The sequence below is a fragment of the Carassius auratus genome, chromosome 48, assembly GCF_003368295.1.
Source record: "Carassius auratus strain Wakin chromosome 48, ASM336829v1, whole genome shotgun sequence".
Taxonomy (NCBI): domain Eukaryota; kingdom Metazoa; phylum Chordata; class Actinopteri; order Cypriniformes; family Cyprinidae; genus Carassius; species Carassius auratus.
Window position 1 is genome coordinate 9627914 of NC_039290.1, and position 22208 is coordinate 9650121.

A 22208-nucleotide genomic window follows, 5' to 3' on the forward strand; every position below is an offset into this window, starting at 1 on the left:
GATCAAAACTACATGGGGAAAAAAAGTGAAATATTATTATGAAGTAAAACAACATTTTCTATTTAAATATACATTAATACTATTTCTGTGATTTTCAGCATCATTCCTCCAGTCTTCAGTGTCACATGATCTTCAGAAATCATTCTAATATGATGATTTATTATCAGAGTTATGCTGCTGAAACTGTGATATTCTTTCAGGATTCTTTGATGAATGAAAAGTTAAAAAGAAGATAATTTATTTAAAATAGAAGTCTTTTCTAACAATAAACACTAGAGTTCAAAAGTTTGGGGTCAGTAAATTGTATTCTTTCTTTCCAAAAAAAAAAAGAAAATAGAACTCTTTTAGGATGTATTGTTGATTGTTTTGATTCAGATCGGCACTTCGGAGCCTGTTCGCGAATCTGTTGATTCAGATCCGCACTTCCCAGATAGCAAACAGTCATTGAAACTATGCTGAATCAACATTCCGTTGTCAACGTTAAGTCATTGAATCAACATCGAACTCTGATGTTGATTCAACATCACTTTGCACCCTGATTTAATATTGAAACAATGTTGAAATTCTGTCCATAGATCAACGCAATTTCAATGGTATTTCAATTATCAGGAATATTGAAACAATGTTGAAATTTCAACTGAACTAAGGATCAACGTGATTTCAATGGAATTTCAATCGTTTTTAAATGTTAATTTTAAATGTAATGCCATAAATTAAATAGCCTGCTTTATCTACAGCCAGGATGTTAAAAATTAATGGAACGTTTTAAATCTTGAATACAACACAGAACACACCACACAATTTAAAATCAAATTAATGTTTATTAGCCTCTCTACTCTTTATTTACACTTCACTGTCATCTGATGCCTGCATAAGTTGTCGTCCAGTCCCTCCTGCCCCGGTCTGGCGCATAGCGCAGCCACTTTTGGGTGAAAATTGGGTGATGGTAGCTGTCCCCCATCTGCTGAGTAAGAGCATCTAAAACAGAAGATAAAATCACAATGCAAAAAAAATATAGCATTTAAGTTAAATAGAACATATACTTGAACTAATTCAGTAGTGCAGTAGGAGCAGTAGTGTTGTAGGCTAGATCATATTTCCCCTATATTCAAAGCACTTTTCAAAACTGCCTGTTCATGGATGTATTCGAATTAAAGGGAGGCAAAAAGGATTTGCTTGCAGTGACGTCTTTCATAAGGAAAATGTATGAGGCCAATTGATTAAAAAAAAATTATGTTTATTATTTTATTAGTTCAGAAGTAGTTGTTAACACCACAAATTTAATATAAATAACTGGATACTAATTAAATAGTTAATGTAGATTAGAGTTACCATAGACAAAAGATGTTTTGACAAAATAATCATAGACAAAAACCATTTCATTCAGTTTTTGACGAGGTTTTGGGATGGAAAACCAATTGCAAGTGATGCAAGTTGTTTGCAGAAATAAAATAAAATGAAATCAAAAATGTTGTGTTGCTTACTTGGTGTGCAATAGTGATCTGTAAAAGAACAGAAAAGACAAAAATCTCTGTTAAAAACAGCAATTAAAATTCACAATCATACTTTATGTACTTTATACATAAGTACTCCGGTAACCAATCTGTTATTAAAAATATAAAAACAAAGAATATAAACAACATAATATACAAATTAAATATACAGTGGTTTATTCTTTTCAGCTACAGTTGATGTTATAGTTGCATTCAAGAAATAAATGTAAAATATAAGAAACAAAATACACTTTAATGTAGGCCTATAAAATATAAAATTCTCATTAAAGCTAATGAATTACTCCCCCGGCCTCTCAGATCACCATAAATGTGTAAGAGATTTTAATGCTAAAATATGCTATTTTTTATGCTGCACTTTCTTCCTATAGTGAATATCAAGCTAAAATATATCTGTTTGTCAGCTCAAATGTTTCAGTGGTAGAACTTTTGCCTAGCGTGTCAGAGGTCCGTGTTTGGGTTTTAAACCACACTTGTATGTTTTGTTTTTTTTAATGTATTTATCAAAACTGATTATGTTTATCAGTTGTTGTATATCAGACAGGGATACGTTTGTGTATATTTATGTTTAGTAATTTCACCGGAACGAATAGACCGTCTGGTCTCCACAACGGATTGAAGCGCGTGTCCGATTGCAGACCTTATACAGTGCAGACTGTACACAGCATCCGGGCCACTGATCGCAGCGACAACAAACACTTTGATCACTTGATAAAAAAATAATAAAAAATAAAACATTTAAACTCTAGATCGCCTCTTATTAAATTAAACTTATTGTACTAACGTACAATTGATGCTCAGCTAAATAACTGGAGATGTTATCTTTATTTGAATTGATACATTCGTGCCGCAAGATGTTTCTATTATGAAGACTGGAAGACTCTAATAGTCTGGACTCTGAGTTTTTGCTAACTTTATAACATAGAAGACAACCACGAAGTACTTTTGGCAGATTTTGACATATTGGTAAAATGAAAATCAATTTCAGTGAATGCAGCAATGAGTCGGTTAACCAACTCAAACAGTACACTGACTGAACTGCTATGAAGAGAGAACTGAAGATGAACACAGAGCCGAGACAGATAACGAACAATAGACTGACTCGTTTACGAGTGAAGAACCGGTTGCATTGGTTTTCGGATCACCAGTAGTTCTTTCGGACAGTTCGATTCAATAAACCAGTTGAAGAAAACGATTCACCGGTTCTTTTGCCCTTGACGTAATGGCCTTCGGTTTACCTGGGCTCATAACACTAGCACAGAATCAGTTCAGAATCAATCACCAAAAGAATCAGTTCGGTTCAGGCACTCTGTGTGTCAGTCTGCTTCACGCTGAATCACACATGCGCAGTATCAGCAGCTCCTCGATTCTTCTTATCTGTCTCGGCTCGGTGTTCATCTTCAGTTCTCTCTTCACAGCAGTTCAGTCAGTGTACTGTTTGAGTAAATGAATTACTCCGGGATATTGGTTTGTTTGAACTCAGAGGGAGTGTCAGCAACATTAAAAAAAGTTTAAGTCATTTGTGGATTAATGCGTATTAGAGACGCGAACCGTTTAAAACGATTCAGTTCGATTTGGTGAACTGAATGATTCTTTCGCGAACCGGATATCCAGACTGCTTTGTTTTGAACTCTCTCACACAACAGACACGGAAGAGAAGACAATGCTAAATAAAGTCGTTGTTTTTGCTATTTTTGGACCAAAATGTATTTTCGATGCTTCAAAAAATTCTAACTGACCCTCTGATGTCACATGGACTACTTTGATGATGTTTTTCTTACCTTTCTGGACATGGACAGTAGACCGTACACACAGCTTCAATGGAGGGACTGAGAGCTCTCGGACTAAATCTAAAATATCTTAAACTGTGTCTGAAGATGAACGGAGGTCTTACGGGTTTGAAACAACATGAGGGTGAGTTATTAATTACATAATTTTGCTATCTGGGTGAACTATCCCTTTAAGCATGACTGTTGAAATTAAATTGTAATACTTAACAATAAGGGTCCATTTGTAACATTAAGGAAAGCTGCAGAAGTATTGTTCCTTGTTAGAGTGTGTTCATTACTATTACTAATAGGTTTCTTTTTACATTTTAAAGTTTTTTTTTTAACATTGGTAATCTATGAAATAACTTTAATGATCAATATAATAATTAATATTAATATTACATTTTTATTCATTTAAAAAGTATGGTTCAGTACTTTTACTGATTTTTTTTTTTAATAGAAAAGCTCTATTTTAGTTTTCATTCAGTATCCATTTTAAAAACTATTGGTTGATAAATTTGGTATATTGGCCAGTGTGGTCCAACCTAGCTATCAGTATTGGTAAAATCCACTATTGGTCAATCTCTAGTTGATAATACTGTGGTGCGGTGTGTGGATGTCCAGCATTTGTACAGTTCTGCTGCTTTGGGCGTCGTCATTCCCGTCACCAGTGTATTGGCTGATTACTTTTACTGAGCATGTAGGGAAATTTACTCTGCATTTAAAGGGATGGTTCACCCCAAAATGAAAATTTGCTGTTAATTTACTCACCCTCAGGTCATCCAAGGTTTTTGCAGTAGAACAGTAAAGGTTTTTAGGTGAAACCGTTGCCCCTGGTGATTCTTAAATGCAAGTCAGCGGCTGCTGGTTTTTGAGAAAAAAACAACAGGACCAAATACCGGTGGCTCCTGGTGACACATTGAGATCTAATGAAGAGAAATTATTGGTCTGTACAAGAAAATGAACACTACTTACAACAGTATTACCTTTAACCCAAAGCCTGGGCAACCAGCTGTCAGCGCGTTCACAACTGTCCATAGACGCAACTTCTCTGTTGCATGACAACGGATGCACGCACGAGATACTGGAGCTCATGAAGCTGTTTGCCGGCGCAGCATCGTGATGTCTATCAGCCATCGGCGATGGAATCGTCTATCGGCCCAACCCTAACCAGGATGACATAATTAAACAATTGTACACCATTTTGAATACATTTTTTATATTTGTTAGCTAAACAAATGCACAGCTTCCACCAAGAAAAAAAAGCAAGCACACCAGGTCATGTGACTAGAACCGACTCAATCAGCTTCCTTCGGGGTGAAATTCCCCATTGTTTTTGAAAAACGGGGTGCACAAAAACACTGCAGGGTTTGTTTTACTTTTCTTCGAAAATAAATCCTGTACCAGAGTTACAGCAAGGGTTTTTCAGTGGTGGAAATCCTTTACTGAAATGTCCTTGTTGTAACAGAGATCCCAGCTGATGGATGCCTAGCAACGACAGACACCTGAGGCACGTGCGTGTGTGTTAACTGGGCGCATTGACACACGCAACCACACGCCTACAGACATATTTAGCTGAGCAAGCCAAATGAAGCGAGCGAAAAGACCAATTTCGACAAAGGGCAATGAAATTACTTGCAAAATATGTTGCGCGGTATTAAAATGAAGTAAAATAGTTGTGCAAGTACAATGCTGTATCACTTGCGATGCAAACATCCACAAGCAAATGAAAGCCGATGAGTACAACTGATGAGTAGTTTACACTTTAGATTAGGGGTGCAGAAAGCTTTGTAAATGATTTATAATGTTTATTGAGATAATAGTACAATGTTGACATTTCAATGATTTATAAGTGATTAATAATATATTAACTAGTAACTATTAACCCTTAAGGATTTTGTTCGATTCAGTTGTTTACTGAAGGCCCTGACTGAAACCCCAGGGTACTCAGGGTACTCACTGTCTGACAGCAGGTTCACTCAGACTCTGCTCATCATCACTGAAGAATCCAGGAACAAAACAAGCCATCTGACACAGAGACAACAATATTTACTCTGCAGTTCCAGGTTCATTAGAAGGAAACAAGATAAAGCAGAGGTAAAATGCAGATAAAAGACAGAATAATATATAACAACAATAATAACATATGTGATATACAAATTCTACTACTAATAATATAATCTTAAAATAACGAAATCTATATTTTTAATTTTAGGTTGAGTGTGACTTACGTTTTGATGTCAGGGACTTCTTAAAATTGGTGAAATATATTCTGAAAAAGGCATATTAATGTATTTCATGAGCTTCTTTCATGAGTATTTCATGAGCTTTTTGAGTTCACCTGTATTTCTAAGTCAGTATCTCCCGTCAGCCACGTTTCTGAAGGGAGATAAGTTACTGACTTAGAAATACAGGTGAACTGAAGAATAGGGGGGTCACAATTCTCCAAATCCTCGATTCGATTCTAAGGTCACGGTTCGATTCGATTCTCGATTTTTACATTTACTCTCTTTAAAGCACAGATTGTCATTTTTCAAACTAGACTTTTATGTAATATAATATCTGACCTTTGTTTGCAATGTACCACATTACACTGTCAAATTGAAAACTTTTATTAACAACATAATGTAACAATAACGTATATCTTTAGTCAATTGAAAACTTAAAATAAACTGCCATCCAGTTTCTCTTTTGTAAGTGCAGTCACAAAAGATGACATTCAAGTTCATAACAAAACAAACAAAAACAATAAAAAATGACTAAACTAACCTTCAAATATTAAGATGTATCTATTTAAAAGATTAAAGATAAAACACTTGTTAAACACTTCTGTCATTCATTTAGATTTATTTATAATATATATATATATATATATATATATATATATATATATATATATATATATATATATATATGTATGTACTGTGTGTGTGTGTGTGTGTGTGTGTGTGTGTGTGTGTGTGTGTGTGGTGTGTGTGCATCATTACAGTCTGTAAAATATATGTATCTCTTATTACAAGACTGCAATCACTAGCAATCAGAAGAATTCCAGTTAATCAAGTATCTACAAAAGATCTACTCTATAAACAATGCATTAAATTACATTAAAGACAAAAATAAATTAAACAAGCAAAAGAAATTATTACTCGCATGTATCTGGTCCACTGATGAAGTCAGTCATGGTTCAAGTCAAGTGAATTATTAATCATTTTCTATCAGGCGTCGAATACTGACTTTAGGAAAAGGGGAATAACCAATGACATTTGAGATAACAACTAAAACAGCAAGCCCCGCCCCACGACTGACAAAAATTGTTCGCGCGAGCAGAGGTGAGATGATCGAGCGCGAGGATGTGGGGAATGAGCATGCGCGCGCGAGGGCATTTATTGCGCGCAGAGTACATGTCACGCGCGCGCGAGAGTTTGAAATGAGCTCGCGGGCTCCCGTTTCTTCGCATCCGATTCAGTTTTCCTCTCGCGGAAGCCATAGCGCGCGCCAGCATCAGTTGAATGCTCGGTTATTTTTGTCATTGATTTGCCGTCATACAACATGGGGGCGTGGCAAGTTCGAGACTGTGACTTAATTTCGATCGATTTCGATTTAAAATCGAAATCGTGACACCCCTACTGAAGAAGCTCATGAAATAGATTAATATGCCTTTCTCAGAATATATTTTCACCAATTTTCTTTTCAAAAATCTTGGGAGTTTCACTTTGTTCTGTAGAGTTTCTTTCTGTCATCCTGAAATCACAGAATAATTTGTATTAATATCTGTTTATCATGAAATATCAAAACTCATGTGGACTTGTTTTCAGCCGATTAACGTTACACTCTCAGTGTAAGTGACGTCATCGATTCAGTAAATCAGCCTTTTCCAAAAAAAAAATACACTGACAAATCAACAGCAAAACATTCAGAGCCATCAAAATATCTCATACACACACGAAGATTTGATGAAAAGCCCAGAGTTTCATCAACAAGAGCTCAAAGTTAGCCTACCTGAAAACTGTTAAGACGCTAACGGACTTTTTCGAAGACACTAAACCATTTCTATAAAATAAATTTTATTGAAATATGTCAATAACAAGTAAGAAACGTGTCAGGAACATTTGTATATCATATTTGTATGATTTTAGCGACTAAACTTACCTAAAACAGTGTAAACCCCAGCGAGAGACGGAGATTACTGCTTGCCAGTAACGGTTTTTGTGTTGACGCCCCGTTTCCATGGCAACTCTGCTCCCCGCTCGCGCAGAACTCACCGCACACACAGCATTTACACAAACAAACATCTCGAGTTAAAACATTACATTTATAATGTACAGCCTCATTCAATAATCACTCATTATAGAGACGGATTCTTTCTGGCAGCCTGTAAAAGAGTGAAAAACACGACGATAAAGCAGTGAGGACTTCTCTTTAATAAACCGCTTTTACATTTCCATCCGAGAAACTGCTGGAAACGCAAGGCTTTAACATTAATTTACCGTGACCGTTGTCTAAACAAGTTAACGGTAACACTGTTTGAAAATGAGCCAGTCTCTTCAGCTGCCCACAGACTGTATAAAAACACACCGCGTGCCTGTGCTGTCTGGATTCATATCGAATATTAAGCAAGCTTACCTGTACGCTTGTGCCAAGGGTCCAGAAATGAGCTGTGTCTGGTGCAGTACGTTGGGTATACCACCCGTTGATCTCCCGGTCAACCAAAAATCGATGGATTTTCAATCATATTTCCCGGTTAACTATATTTCGATGCATTTTCAATCATATTTCCCGGTCAACTATATTTCGATGACTTTTCAACAACCGCATAGTTTCTCTGTCCACTATACATCAATTACTTTTCAACACATTCAGGGATCACCCGCGGTAACCAAATATCAATGCTTAATCAATCATAAAGATAACTATAGATCAATGTTGTCCCAATATTGTTTCCATCAACATTAATAACATCAGGTTTTCATCGATATGGTAATGGTGATTCAACATTTATTTTGCATTGAAATTTCAATATCAACCATAATGATGATTCAGATGGAAAAACAATGTTTATTCAATGTTGGCTTGCTGTCTGGGTTTGGAGCCTGTTCGCGACTCTGTTGATTCAGTTCAGCACTTCGGAGCCTGCTCGCGACTCGGTTGATTCAGATCGGCACTTCGGAGCCTGTTCGCGACTCGGTTGATTCAGATCCGAACTTCGGAGCCTGTTCGCGACTCGGTTGATTCAGTTCGGCGCTTCGGAGCCTGTTTGTAATTTTTTTTTAATTCAGATCTGGACATCGGAACACAAAGTTTTTGTCAAACAGTTCATTGGTGATAAATTAATATTTGACCTGAGGCTTTTTTTTTTAACCTGTCGATTTGATTTTTAAATGATTTCAATTAATTTTGGATGTCAATACTTCTTGTACCTCAGTTGCATGTGTTGTATTTTATGAATTGTGGATGGATTTCTCAACTGAGAAATAAAGTTGAACAGAAATGATCATGAACTCTTAAAGATGATGATGAAAAGAAAAGGTAATATTGCATATCAAATTATATCTAAGTATGAACTAACTTGCGCAATACAGTAAATATTCTTACTCTACCCTAAATCAGTCCTATGCACACACAGAGTTTTGGATCAGAATGATTTTTTTTTTTACCAGAGTATACTCATCAAAACTGCATTTATTTCATCAAAAATACAGGGGGAAATGTTAAATATTATTATAGAGTAAAACAAAATTCTATTTTAATATACTGTAACAGTCTTCAGCCAGCTACGAGTTAAGTGCAGCTGTAGTAGCGATCCTCCCTGGTAGGGGGCAGTATTAACTTTAGGTAAGCCTGGATAAATGGATAGAAGAAGAATTGATTAAGAGTTCAACCGCCATTAAACCCGAAAGAAGTACACGGTCGTCTCCAGGAAAAGATCAGATCACAAATATAATGTTGAAACATCTTAAAGATGGAGCAATGAAAAAAATTTTAGACTTGTATAATAGAGTATGGGAGGAAGGAAGGTTACCAAATGCTTGGAAAGAAGCTATAATAATTCCAATAAGAAAGCATGGCAAAGATCCTTCTAAACCAGCTAATTATAGGCCAATAGCTCTTACTTCGAATATATGTAAATTAATGGAAAGGATGGTTACAGACCGTTTGACATATTTATTGGAAAAGAGAGGAATATTAACTAAGTATCAAAGTGGTTTTAGAAAAGGAAGAGGAACAATGGACCCTGTTGTATGTTTGGAAAATGAAATTAGAAAAGCTCAGGTAAATAAGGAATCAATAATTGCAGTATTTTTCGATGTTGAGAAAGCATATGATATGATGTGGAGGGAGGGACTTTTGATAAAATTGAAAATGATGAATATAGGTGGAAGAATTTACAGTTGGATTAAAGATTTTATGGCGCACAGAAGTATACAGGTAAGAATTGGCAATGAATTTTCAAACAGATGTGAGATAGAAAATGGAACTCCACAAGGGAGTGTTATAAGTCCATTAATTTTTTCCATAATGATTAATGATGTTTTTAATCAAGTACAGCTAGATGTAGGTCGATCTCTTTTTGCTGATGATGGAGCTCTATGGAAAAGGGGAAGAAATATTTTGTATATTAATGGAAGGATGCAAGAAGTAATTAGAAAGGTAGAAGAATGGGCATATGATTGGGGATTTAAATTTTCAGTAGAAAAGACTAAGACTATAATTTTCTCTAGGAAAAGAAATATACCAGAGATAAATTTGAAGATGTACGGGAGGTCCTTAGAGAGAGTTAATGTTTTTAAATTTTTAGGTATTTATTTTGATACAAAACTTACATGGGTGGAGCATATAAACAAAGTTATTGAAAAATGTCAGAAGGTATTAAACATCATGAGATGTGTAAGTGGAGTGGCATGGGGGGCAAGTTTTTCATCAATAAAAACTATTTATGTGGCAATGATCAGATCTGTGTTTGATTATGGCAGTGTGGTATATTGTTCAGCTTCAAAAACCCTGTTGGAAAAATTGGATAAAATACAAGCACAAGCTATGAGACAGTGTTGTGGAGCGGTAAAAACAACACCCATTCCTTCTTTACAAGTCCTGGTAGGAGAGATTCCTCTGGAAATGAGAAGGAAACAATTAATGATCAATTACTGGGCTAACCTCAAAGGTCATAAAGAAGATCATCCTACAAAAATGGTTTTAATGAATTGTTGGGAACAAAATAAATTGTGTAGAAAAAGTTTTGGATGGAGTAGTAAAGTGTATGTAGAAGAAATGGAGGTAAATCGGTTTAAGATGAGCCCAACAGTGGTGATTCCTGAAAATGAACCATGGAGTTATACAACTCCCCATATAGATTTACATCTGTTGGAAATTAAAAAAGCAGAAAGAGAAGTAGACATGTCTTCAGCATTCTCTGTACACTTTAGAACACAATATCCTCAATACCTGCAAATATTTACAGATGGCTCAAAAGATCCAGAGCGTGAGACAACTGGAGCTGCCTTTTTAGTTCCAGAATGGACAATGAGTTGTATAAAGCGAACATCCAATCATTTGGCAGTATATACTGTTGAAATGATAGCAATACTTTTGTCCTTGCAGTGGGTAGAAGATTATAAACCTGAAAAGGTTTTAATTTGTTCTGATTCACTCTCAGTTTTAAAGAGTCTAAGGTCTTTTAAATCCAGTCATCAAGATATTCTTTTTAGTATTTTACAGATATATTCTAGATTGGTTCAGAATGATATTTTAATTAGTTTTATTTGGGTTCCATCACACATAGGTATAAAGGGAAATGAGGACGTAGATAAGTTAGCAAAACAAGCCTTGCAGAGAGAAGAAATAGAATTACAAGTTCCTCTAAGCAAGTCTGAAATTAAGGTTTTAATCTGGAAAAAGGTTATTGCAGAATGGCAAATAAAGTGGGACAACAACGAAAAGGGTAGATTTCTCTACAATTTAATTAACAAAGTAAGTAAAAAAATAAGACATATTGGTAAAACAAGGAAAGAAGAGGTTGTATATAATAGAATATTGCTGGGACATTCCAATCTCAATAGTACACTCAGAATATTAGGGAAGCATCCAAATGGACTATGTGATGAATGCAAAGTAGAAGAAACAGTAACTCATGCAATTCTTGAATGTAAGAAATATGAGGAAGAAAGAAGTAGTATGATAGTTGAAATCAAGAAGAATGGAATTCAGGTGGTACATTTTAAATCTTTAATAAAATGGGCAAGTAAAATAAATAGCAAAGCTTTCTTTGAATTTCTTAAAAGGACAGGATTAATGAGTAGAATGTAACGCTCTGTTCCACACTCCGGAGCAGAAGGTGGCGGTAATGCACCTAATTACGCTGGTTGCCAGCCGCCGTTAAAAACCAAGAAGAAGAAGAAGAAGAACCCAAAAGAAGAAGAAGAAGATGATTAAGAGTTGGTTTGTGTGCCCATGTGCATGGTAGCAGTGTTTGAGCTGTTCTACTGCATTTGAGGAACCCTTGTTGAGAATCATTTTTGCTTCATTCTCAACTAAGGGTTTATGGCTATGGGATGTTTGATGCCTATGATCATGTTGGGGATGGAAAGGATTTAAGTTGACCAAATTGTCTTTTCTTCTATGGATTTGCATCGAGGACTACTTTGACGTTCTACAATACGGACTACCATTGTAATTCAAGGACATCAGTAACTTCAGTCGACATCTCCTCTGAACTCCTTCAGTGTTTAACACAGATAAGACTGGTTTCTTTGACTCTTACACATATAGTGTTTGTACAAGCAAAGACTTGATGCATAGTTTGACCAAGATGGATTAATGTTTGATCTCAGATGCACAAGTGGGGTATGAAGGATACTAGCTCTGTTGTGGGTGTAGTATAATGAGTTGGTTGTTAAATGCACACCATAAATGAAAGAAATTCAGGTAAAAGAAACAAATAACCAGAAATTGTGTGGCTGCCTTATTTTATCAAGTAGAATTAATCATCGTTTATGTGGGAAACCCACCCAAAATCAGATATTTAACCAGGGACGTGCACAGACATTTTGAGGGGCAGGGGCTCAAGTGAAATAAAGGGCACTTCTCATAATGACGTATTTTTTTTCTTTTTTTAAAACAAAAAAGTATATATATTTCCTTTAAAAAAAAATTATAAAAGTTAATTAATTTTATCTTCCTCAAACTCTAATTTTCAAAAGATGTCTACAAAATAATCAGTTCACAGAGAAACCATGGTCTCCTTAGTATTCACTAGGTTTATAGAGCAGAAAAGGAAAACATCCCACAATGTGCATGTTTTGAAAACATTTTCTATGCTACTAGTTTCAAGTATATATTTAGAATAACCAAAATAACTGCATCAAGCAGAGGGGTGTGTTTTACTAATAATTTGTTTGGAATGTATTATTTAAAAAAAAAAAAAAAAAAAAAAAAGCACCCCAGAAAAAGGGCAATTTCTCTCCAGGAATAAAAAGGGCAGGTGCTCAAGCCCCCTTTGATGTCTATATGTGCACGTGCCTGTATGTAACTATCTTTGATTTAAAGATAATTATAAGATGTTACAATACATTAAAATCTATTTTAATTCTGTGATTTTCAGCATCATTCCTCCAGTCTTCAGTGTCACATGAACTTCAGAAATCATTCTAATATGATGATTTATTATCAGAGTTGTGCTGCTGAACTGTGATACTTCTTTCAGCATTCTTTGATGTATGAAAAGTTAAAAAGAAGAGCATTTATTTAAAATAGAAGTCTTTTCTAACAATAAACTCTAGACTTCAAAAGTTTGTGGTCAGTAAAATGTATTCTTTCTTTCCAAAAAACAAACAAACAATAGAACTCTTTTAGGATGTATTGTTGATTGTTTTGATTCAGATTGGCACTTCGGAGCATTTTTCGCGACTCCGTTGATTCAGTTCGGCACTTCAGAGCGTGTTCGTGAATCCGTTGATTCAGTTCGGCACTTCGGACCCTGTTCGCGACTCGGTTGATTCAGTTCGGCATTTCGGAGCCTGTTCGCGACTCGGTTGATTCAGATCCGCACTTCGAAGCCTGTTTGTGATTTTTTTTTTTTTTTTTTTTTTTTTTTTTTTTTCAGATCTGGACATCAGAGCAGGAAGTTTTTGTCAAAATGTTAATTCGTGATAAATGAATATTTGGACCTGAGGCCTTTTTAACCTGTCGATTTGATTTTTAAATGATTTCAATGAATTTTGGAAGTCAATACTTCTTGTACCTCAGTTGCATGTGTTGTGTTTTATGAATTGTGGATGGATTTATCAACTGAGAACTTGATAAGTTGAACAGAAATTTTTAGGCTTTAATGTGAATGTTATCTGTGTGCACCGGGGTCTGAGTGTAACGCAATTTCGATTCTCTGTATGTACTGTACAAGTGGAAATTGGCAATAAAGCAGACTTGACTTATTTGATCAAAAGTACAGGGGGAAAAAGTGAAATATGTTTGTTTATGAATTTATATTATTTTATTCTTTGTATGTATATATAGTTGGTGTTTTATGTATAATTTGTCTGTTGTATATGATATTTCCTTTTTATCTCCACTCTTTTCTATTTTAAATCATGTTTTACTGTAAAGCACTTTGGATCATCTACAGTTGTGTTAAATTTATGCTATATAAATAAACTTTGACTTGACTTGGCACTTCGGAGCCTGTTTGCCTCTCGTTTGATTCAGATCGACACTTCGGCACTTCGGAGCCTGTTCGCGACTCGGTTGATTCAGGTCGGCATTTCGGAGCCTGTTCGCGACTCGGTTGATTCAGATCGGCGCTTCGGAGCCTGTTCGCAACTCGGTTGATTCAGTTCGGCACTTCAGCACTTCGGAGCCTGTTCGCGACTCGGTTGATTCAGTTCGGCATTTCGGAGCCTGTTCGCGACTCGGTTGTTTCAGATCGGGACTTCGGAGCCTATTTGTAATTTTTTAAAATTCAGATCTGGACATCGGAGCAGGAATTTTTTGTCAAACAGTTCATTGGTTATAAATTAATATTTGACCTGAGGCTTTTTTTTTTATATGTCGATTTGATTTTTAAATGATTTCAATTACTTTTGGATGTCAATACTTCTTGTACCTCAGTTGCATGTGTTTTATGAATTGTGGATGGATTTCTCAACTGAGAAATAAAGTTGAACAGAAATGATAATGAACTCTTAAAGATGATGATGAAGGGAAAAGGTAACATTGCATAACAAATTATATCCAAGTATGAACTAACTTGCGCAATACAGTAAATATTCTTACTCTACCCTAAATCAGTCCTATGCGCGCACACACACACAGAGTTTGGGATCAGAATGATTTTTTTTACATTCCCTTATTGTGTTGTTGTATCTACATTTTATATTTGATCTAGATTTTTAGGCTTTAATGTTATTGTTATCTGTGTGCACCGGGGTATAAGTGTAAAACAACATTTTTCTATTTTAATATACATTAAAATCTATTTTATTTCTGTGACTTTCAGCATCATTCCTCCAGTCTTCAGTTTCACATGATCTTCAGAAATCATTCTAATATGATGATTTATTATCAGAGTTGTGCTGCTGAACTGTGATACTTCTTTCAGCATTCTTTGATGAATGAAAAGTTGAAAAGAAGAGCATTTATTTAAAATAGAAGTCTTTTCTAACAATAAACTATAGAGTTCAAAAGTTTGGGGTCAGTAAAATTTATTCTTTCTTTCTAAAAAAAATAGAACTCTTTTAGGATGTATTGTTGATTGTTTTGATTCAGATCGGCAATTCGCAGCCTGTTCGCGACTCGGTTGATTCAGATCCGCACTTCGGAGCCTGTTCGCGACTCTGTTGATTCAGATCCGCACTTCGGAGCCTGTTCGCGACTCGGTTGATTCAGTTCGGCGCTTCGGACCTTGTTCGTGAGTCGGTTGATTCAGATCGGGACTTCGCAGCCTGTTTGTAATTTTTTAAAATTCAGATCTGGACATCGGAGCAGGAAGTTTTTGTCAAACAGTTCATTGGTGATAAATCAATATTTGACCTGAGGCTTTTTTTTAACCTGTCGATTTGATTTTTAAATGATTTCAATTATTTTTGGATGTCAATACTTCTTGTACCTCAGTTGCATGTGTTGTGTTTTATGAATTGTGGATGGATTTATCAACTGAGAACTTGATAAGTTGAACAGAAATTTTTAGGCTTTAATGTTAATGTTATCTTTGTGCACCGGGGTCTGAGTGTAACGCAATTTCGATTCTCTGTATGTACTGTACAAGTGGAAATTGGCAATAAAGCAGACTTGACTTATTTGATCAAAAGTACAGGGGGAAAAAGTGAAATATGTTTATGAATTTATATTATTTTATTATTTTTATGTATATATAGTTGGTGTTTTATGTATAATTTGTCTGTTGTATATGATATTTCCTTTTTATCTCCACTCTTTTCTATTTTAAATCATGTTTTACTGTAAAGCACTTTGGATCAGCTACAGTTGTTAAATTTGTGCTATATAAATAAACTTTGACTTGACTTGGCACTTCGGAGCCTGTTCGCGACTCGGTTGATTCAGACCGGCGCTTCGGAGTGTTTTCGCGACTCCGTTGATTCAGATCGGCGCTTCGGAGCCTGTTCGCGACTCGGTTGATTCAGATCGGGACTTCAAGGAGCCTGTTTGTAATTTTTTAAAATTCAGATCTGGACATCGGAGCAGGAAGTTTTTGTCAAACAGTTCATTGGTGATAAATGAATATTTGACCTGAGGCTTTTTTAACCTGTCGATTTGATTTTTAAATGATTTCAATGACTTTTAGATGTCAATACTTCTTGTACCTCAGTTGCATGTGTTGTGTTTTATGAATTGTGGATGGATACATCCACGTTACACATCCTTTCATTATGATGCAACATTATTTCCTCCTCAGATGAGTATTTAACATGTTTATTATTGTGGGGATTAGTGTGTAAGTCCTATGCACACACACACAGAGAGTTTGGGATCAGAATGATTTTTTTTTTTGACAGGAGTATACTCATCAAAACTGCATTTATTAAAAAGTGTTTTTTTTTTGCACTAAAAATCTTTTATCTGCACTGATGTTCACTTCATTGAATTTGCACTCTATCTGTCATTTGCCTTGCGCTGCTTTATTTAACTTTATTTTTAATTTTATTACATGACTTTTTTTTACCTTCCCTTATTGTGTAGTTGTATCTACATTTTATATTTGATCTAGATTTTTAGGCTTTAATGTTAATGTTATCTGTGTGCACCGGGGTCTGAGTGTAACGCAATTTCGATTCTGTGGAAGTGGAAATTGACAATAAAGCAGACTTGACTTTATTTATTTGATTAAAAGTACAGGGGGAAAAGTGAAATATTATTATGAAGTAAAACAACATTTTTCTATTTAAATATACATTAAAATCTATTTTATTTCTGTGATTTTCAGCATCATTACCCCAGTCTTCAGTGTCACATGATCTTCAGAAATCATTCTAATTTGATTATTTATTAGCAGAGTTGTGCTGCTGAAACTGTGATATTCTTTCAGGATTCTTTGATGAATGAAAAGTTAAAAAGAAGAGAATTTATTTAAAATAGAAGTCTTTTCTAACAATAAAAACTAGAGTTCAAAAGTTTGTGGTCAGTAAATGTTCTAAATTCCCTATGTGTGTTTATAGTGGAAGGACTATTATTATGAATGTGTGCCGCTAGTTTATGTGAGTTCCGCTATTCCGGTTTAACTTTCATTTTCAATAGCTGATTGCTCCGCCATTTTCATCAGGTGTTAATGTGCGTGATTGAATGTAAGTTTATTTAATCATTCCTGATTATAGGTCAGCTATGTTTATTTCGTTGTTATGTTTAAATATTTAACTTGTGTAATCAAACTTTACATTGTTTATAATCTACCATGCAGAAGTTACAAGTTGCCTACAATGATGCAATGAGAATTTTACTCAAGGTTCCCAGAGGAGGGAGTGCTAGTCAGATGTTTGTATCTGTAGGAGTAACCACACTGAAAGCACTTTTAAGAAATTTGATGTTTAAATTTATGCAATGTCTGGATGAGTCTACTAACAGTATCATGGTGGCACTCTCAAATCCCTTAGTGAGTTGCTACAGGTACACATCCAGACTGAGAGTGCATTGGCTGAAATGTCTGTATGTATTTTAATTATTGTATTTGCTATTTTTTTTTTCTTACTGACTGTTGTTTGTTTGTTTTGTTTGTTTTTACCTGTCCTGTCTTGGTGGCTTTTGGACATGAGTCTGGCAAATAAACTGAATTGAATTGAATTGTTTATAATGTTGTTATATTTAAGATATACCGTGATTCAAATGTGTATGCTCATTACCGTTAATCCTCTCGTGTTGATTAATGTATAATGTGACAGTAGCAAGTTGTTAGTTCCATTACACGTCTGTAATTTACATTTAGCAGATGTAAACTGATGTTTGTTTATTCTGTTTATTCCAGAAAGACCACATTTAACTTTAACTTTGTGGCCATAACTTGTACAATATCCAGTTTAATTGGAGTAATGTTGTGCCATCTGCTGTGAACCCTCAAATACTTCAGATAAAGAGTTGAACAGTGCCCTGTCTCCTGTCACACTTCTTACCGGAGTCCCGTGGTGGATTAGCATCAACACCCCTACCGATCTATTAGTCCCATTCATTTTGGTCCTTCGAGCCGGATGCTATATTCACTTCGGTGATATGGAGCAACAGAGCCTACTTTATTCCCCTGATACGACACACGGTGTTCGCACACAAGCGAGAGCACGTCAGCTTTCCACACGCCTGCAAGATTATGATGTAGCCTTTGCCGAAGTCTCTCATACCAGACCCTGTTCTTCACGAAAGTTCATACCACCTACCAAGGATGGATTCTCCAGCAGCGCAGTTTGACCTCAGTGGACAGGCCGAGCCAGTCTCGACTGTGGAGCAGCTGCCCATGGGTGATCTATCGCTGGTGCAGTATGGAGAAGTATCCGCTATGAGTCATCAGTTGGATGTTGAGAGATCTGTCGGTCATCTTAGCTCTTTAGTAGCTCCTCCAGGGTATCACAGCCCATCCGAGGGTGATTCATTCAGTAGTGGTGCTGCATCACCCATATTCCAGGTAGATGTACGAGCCCAAACTATTTCACCACCTGTAGTCAGACCAAAGGCTACTGCAGTCTCATCTGTCCCGCTTCCGCATTTAGGCCAGTCATTTCAAGCTGAGACAGCCCACATTGATATTTCTAAGCAGTCAGTTTTGTGGCACGTAACACAAGGCACCCTTCCTGCTGCATATGATACTACTTCGACATATCGTGGTGCTCCCCCCTTATCTGTACCACATGTAACGCCACAGCAGGGGGTTCTGTTCAGCACAGTAGATTCTACATGTCAGCTTACTTCATCACTGCCACATACTGTTACTTCAGTGAAGCTGCCTTTGACCACTACAACGTATAGGCCTTAAGTGTCTCCTGTATATCAGTTACAGGCTCACATTCCGAGCCAAGCCACACGGCAGTCGTTCACTGTCTCTGACCCGTATCGCCCTCCTCTACAGACTGCTGGGTATCACCCTGTTCAGCCTCCCGTCCACACTCCTGTGCAGCCTGGGTATCCCCCTTCAGTGGTTCGCCAGCCACCACCTCCTTTTCCAGTTTACCAGCCTCTGCCAGTTACACCCCAGCTACAACCAGTTCCCATTCCAGCCTTGCCTAAGCTTGTGAACGATAGTGAGAGGGAGTTCACAGACCTGAAGATGGCCTTGGATAATCTTCTCAATCCTCACACGGAGCTTACAGAGCACTATAAATACAGGGTACTGATGGAGCAGTTGGTTCTTGAGGAAGCTAGGTTGATTGCACAAGCATGCCGGCATCATCCTGCGCCCTACATGGCAGCTATGATAGCATTGCAACGGCAGTATGGCCAGCCTCACCAACTGGCACAGAGCGAGATCGCAGCCCTGCTGAACTCACCTGATATTAGAGTTGGTGATGCAAAGGCCTTTCAGAGTTTTGCACTCAATGTTGACTTACTAGTTGGTATGCTGATGTCACTTGAGGGGCCACAGGGGCGAGAGCTCTCTTGTACAGGGCATGTCGATAGATTACTCAGTAAGTTGCCCAAACACTACCGGGACAGCTTTATAGAGCATTTACAGTTGCGAGGCCGATTGCACACTGACAGCCTCAATCCATATAATCTGCATGACCTTGCTGACTGGTTGAAGGTCAAGGCTGAAGCACAGCGTTTATCTACAAAGATGGTGCAGCGCTACCAGACAGAGAGAGTACAGGTCTCACGTAAGGACCGCCAGTCTGTACCCAAGCCCCAGACTCGATCCACTGCAGTCTATCATGGCAGTGAACAGCCCATGGAAGCTAGCACAGGGCAGTCTGTCCAGACCAATGCTTCTAATTCTCAGTCATCGGCCAGGAGACTGAAGCGTTTGTGTCTGTTCTGTAAGAGTCAGGAGCATTATCTGTCACAGTGTAGCAAAATCACTGAGTGCTCACCTGATCAGATTCTGAAGTGGATAAAGGATGGGAAAAGATGCTGGAAATGTGGACGCACAAGTCATAAATGGGAGGAATGTACTCTGAAGAAGCCCTGCAGGGATTGTGGTAATATACATCTCGGAGTGCTGCATTCCATTGCCCAGGATGGTCCTAGCAGTGTGCTGCTGACAACCTCTCACAAGCATGCATATCTTACTTCTCCTAGTTTCACGGGGCGTGTGTACTTGAAAGTAGTTCCAGTGCTTCTGTGGAGAGGCAAGAGGTCTATTTCAACTTACGCTATCTTGGATGATGGGGCTCAGCGGAGTATCATCCTTCCTGCAGCGGTCCAGCGACTTGGTATTGAGGGAAGAGAAGAGATTATGGCCCTTCGCACCATCCGACATGACATCACAGAATTGAAGGGGCAGTCAATTGATTTGCTGCTTTCCCCACAGTCAAGGCCAGAGGAGAAGCACAGCCTTACAGGTATCTTCACCGCGCCTCTCCTCACGCTTACCGAGCAAACCTACCCCATCAAGAGGCTCCAGCGATGTTATCACCATCTCAGAGGGATCCCCATTCCATCTTCCACTAGGGTCCAACCATTAATTTTAATTGGGTCTGATTATCCTACATTAATTACCCCAAAGGAGCCCATCAGATTGGGACCAGCGGGCGGACCAGTCGCTGTACATACGCAGCTCGGTTGGGTCCTCCAGGGACCAGATGGATTGCTCCAACATCAGATACCTTCATCTCAGTGTTTGTTCACTTCTCTTACACCACTGCGAGATCCTGTCTATCAGCATGTTGAACGACTCTGGCAGCTTGATGTCCTTCCATCTCGCAGCGAGAAAGTGATAACTCGGTCTAAACAGGATCAGATGGATGCAGACATGTTGGAGACCAGGACGCGACGAGTAGAAGTTGACGGAGTCTGGCGCTACGCTACTCCACTCCTTCATGCGCCAAACGCTCCACCGCTGAAGGGGACTATGGAATCCGTTTTGTCCAGCCTCAGGAACACTGAAAAACACCTGAGTAGAGACCCTGAGAGGGCTAAGGTGTATGAAGCTGAAATACAGAAGCTCCTTGATTCAGGGTATGTTGTCAGGGTACCATCAGAAGGCCAGCAGGTAGACGAGGAGTCGTGGTTCATACCACACCACCTCGTGCAGCATAATGGCAAATACAGGTTGGTCTTCAATTGTTCCTTTGCCAACCAAGGTATGTCTCTTAACCAGCAGTTGCTTCCAGGTCCTACCCTCGGTGCCTCACTGCTAGGAGTACTTCTGCGGTTCCGGCAGTACGCAGTCGCCATCAGTGGGGATATACGTGTTATGTTCCACCAAGTGAGGCTCCTACCAGAGGATAGACCCCTTCTGCGGTTCATTTGGAGGAACATGCACAGAAAGGACCCACCGGACATCTATGAATGGCAAGTCTTGCCTTTCGGGATGACCTGCAGCCCCTGCTGCGCCACCTTTGCGCTACAGATGCATGTTCGCTGCCAGCAGTTCGGGAATGAGGAAGTATTGCAGTCCATAGAGCGGAGCTTAAACGTGGACAACTGCCTACAGAGCCTTCCCACTGCTGAGGAAGCCAAGCGACTAATTGACAAGATGAGGCCTCTCTTAGCCTCCAGGGGCTTTGAAATCAGACAGTGGGCCACTAATATCCCTTCTGTTGTCCAGCACCTCCCATCTAAGGCTCGTTCAGAGAGCATCGAATTGTGGTTACGGCAAAATCATTCAGACCCGTTGGAGCCGGCTCTTGGCTTAATGTGGCACTGCCTAGAAGACAGCCTGGGTTACAGGCATCGTACACTAGCAGAGGATCATCCGACCATGAAGTATATTTATAAGGTCTTGGCAACGCAATATGACCCTCTAGGATTCTCCATTCCTTTCACCACCCAAGCCAAGGTTCTCGTTCAGAGACTCTGGAACAAACCGAGGGATTGGGATGATCCGAATCTTTCTGCAGACCTGCTGGAGAAGTGGAACGTATGGGAGAAGGAGCTGCCTGATCTCTGTAAGCTCAAGCTTCCAAGGTGTTATCTTCCTGTCGACTTTGATGTGGAGAAATCAAATTTAAGCCTTCATGTGTTTGGCGATGCATCCGAGGTTGCTTATGGGTCGGTGGCTTATCTCCGTGCAGAGCAGCACGGTAAGATCCACACCACCTTTGTCATGGCTTGCTCTAGGGTAGCCCCCAAGCGTCAACTGTCGATGCCACGTCTCGAGCTGTGTGTAGCATTGACTAGTGCTCAGCTTGCACAGTTTCTCAAACAGGAGCTAACCATTGCCATAGAGACAGTGGCATTATGGACTGACTCGACTACAGTGCTCACCTGGATCCAGTCTGAGTCCTGTAGATACAAGGTGTTCGTCGGGACAAGGGTGGCAGAAATACAAGAGTTGACTGAGCTCCAC

General features: G+C 38.2%; 2 long non-coding RNA genes across 2 annotated transcripts; both read right to left on the bottom strand.

Moving 5' to 3' along the window:
• Nucleotides 1–798: 798 nt before the first annotated feature.
• On the bottom strand, nt 799–5770 carry LOC113065798 (uncharacterized). The gene is made up of 6 exons (XR_003279079.1): nt 5512–5770; nt 5241–5308; nt 4267–4446; nt 4052–4188; nt 1485–1502; nt 799–978 (listed from the first exon to the last, which is right to left on the bottom strand). It is a non-coding gene; the product is annotated as an uncharacterized LOC113065798 (long non-coding RNA).
• A 1094-nt stretch (nt 5771–6864) lies between these two features.
• LOC113065377 (uncharacterized) lies at nt 6865–7466 on the bottom strand. The gene is made up of 3 exons (XR_003279001.1): nt 7430–7466; nt 7280–7330; nt 6865–7021 (listed from the first exon to the last, which is right to left on the bottom strand). It is a non-coding gene; the product is annotated as an uncharacterized LOC113065377 (long non-coding RNA).
• Between the last annotated feature and the right edge of the window lie 14742 nt (nt 7467–22208).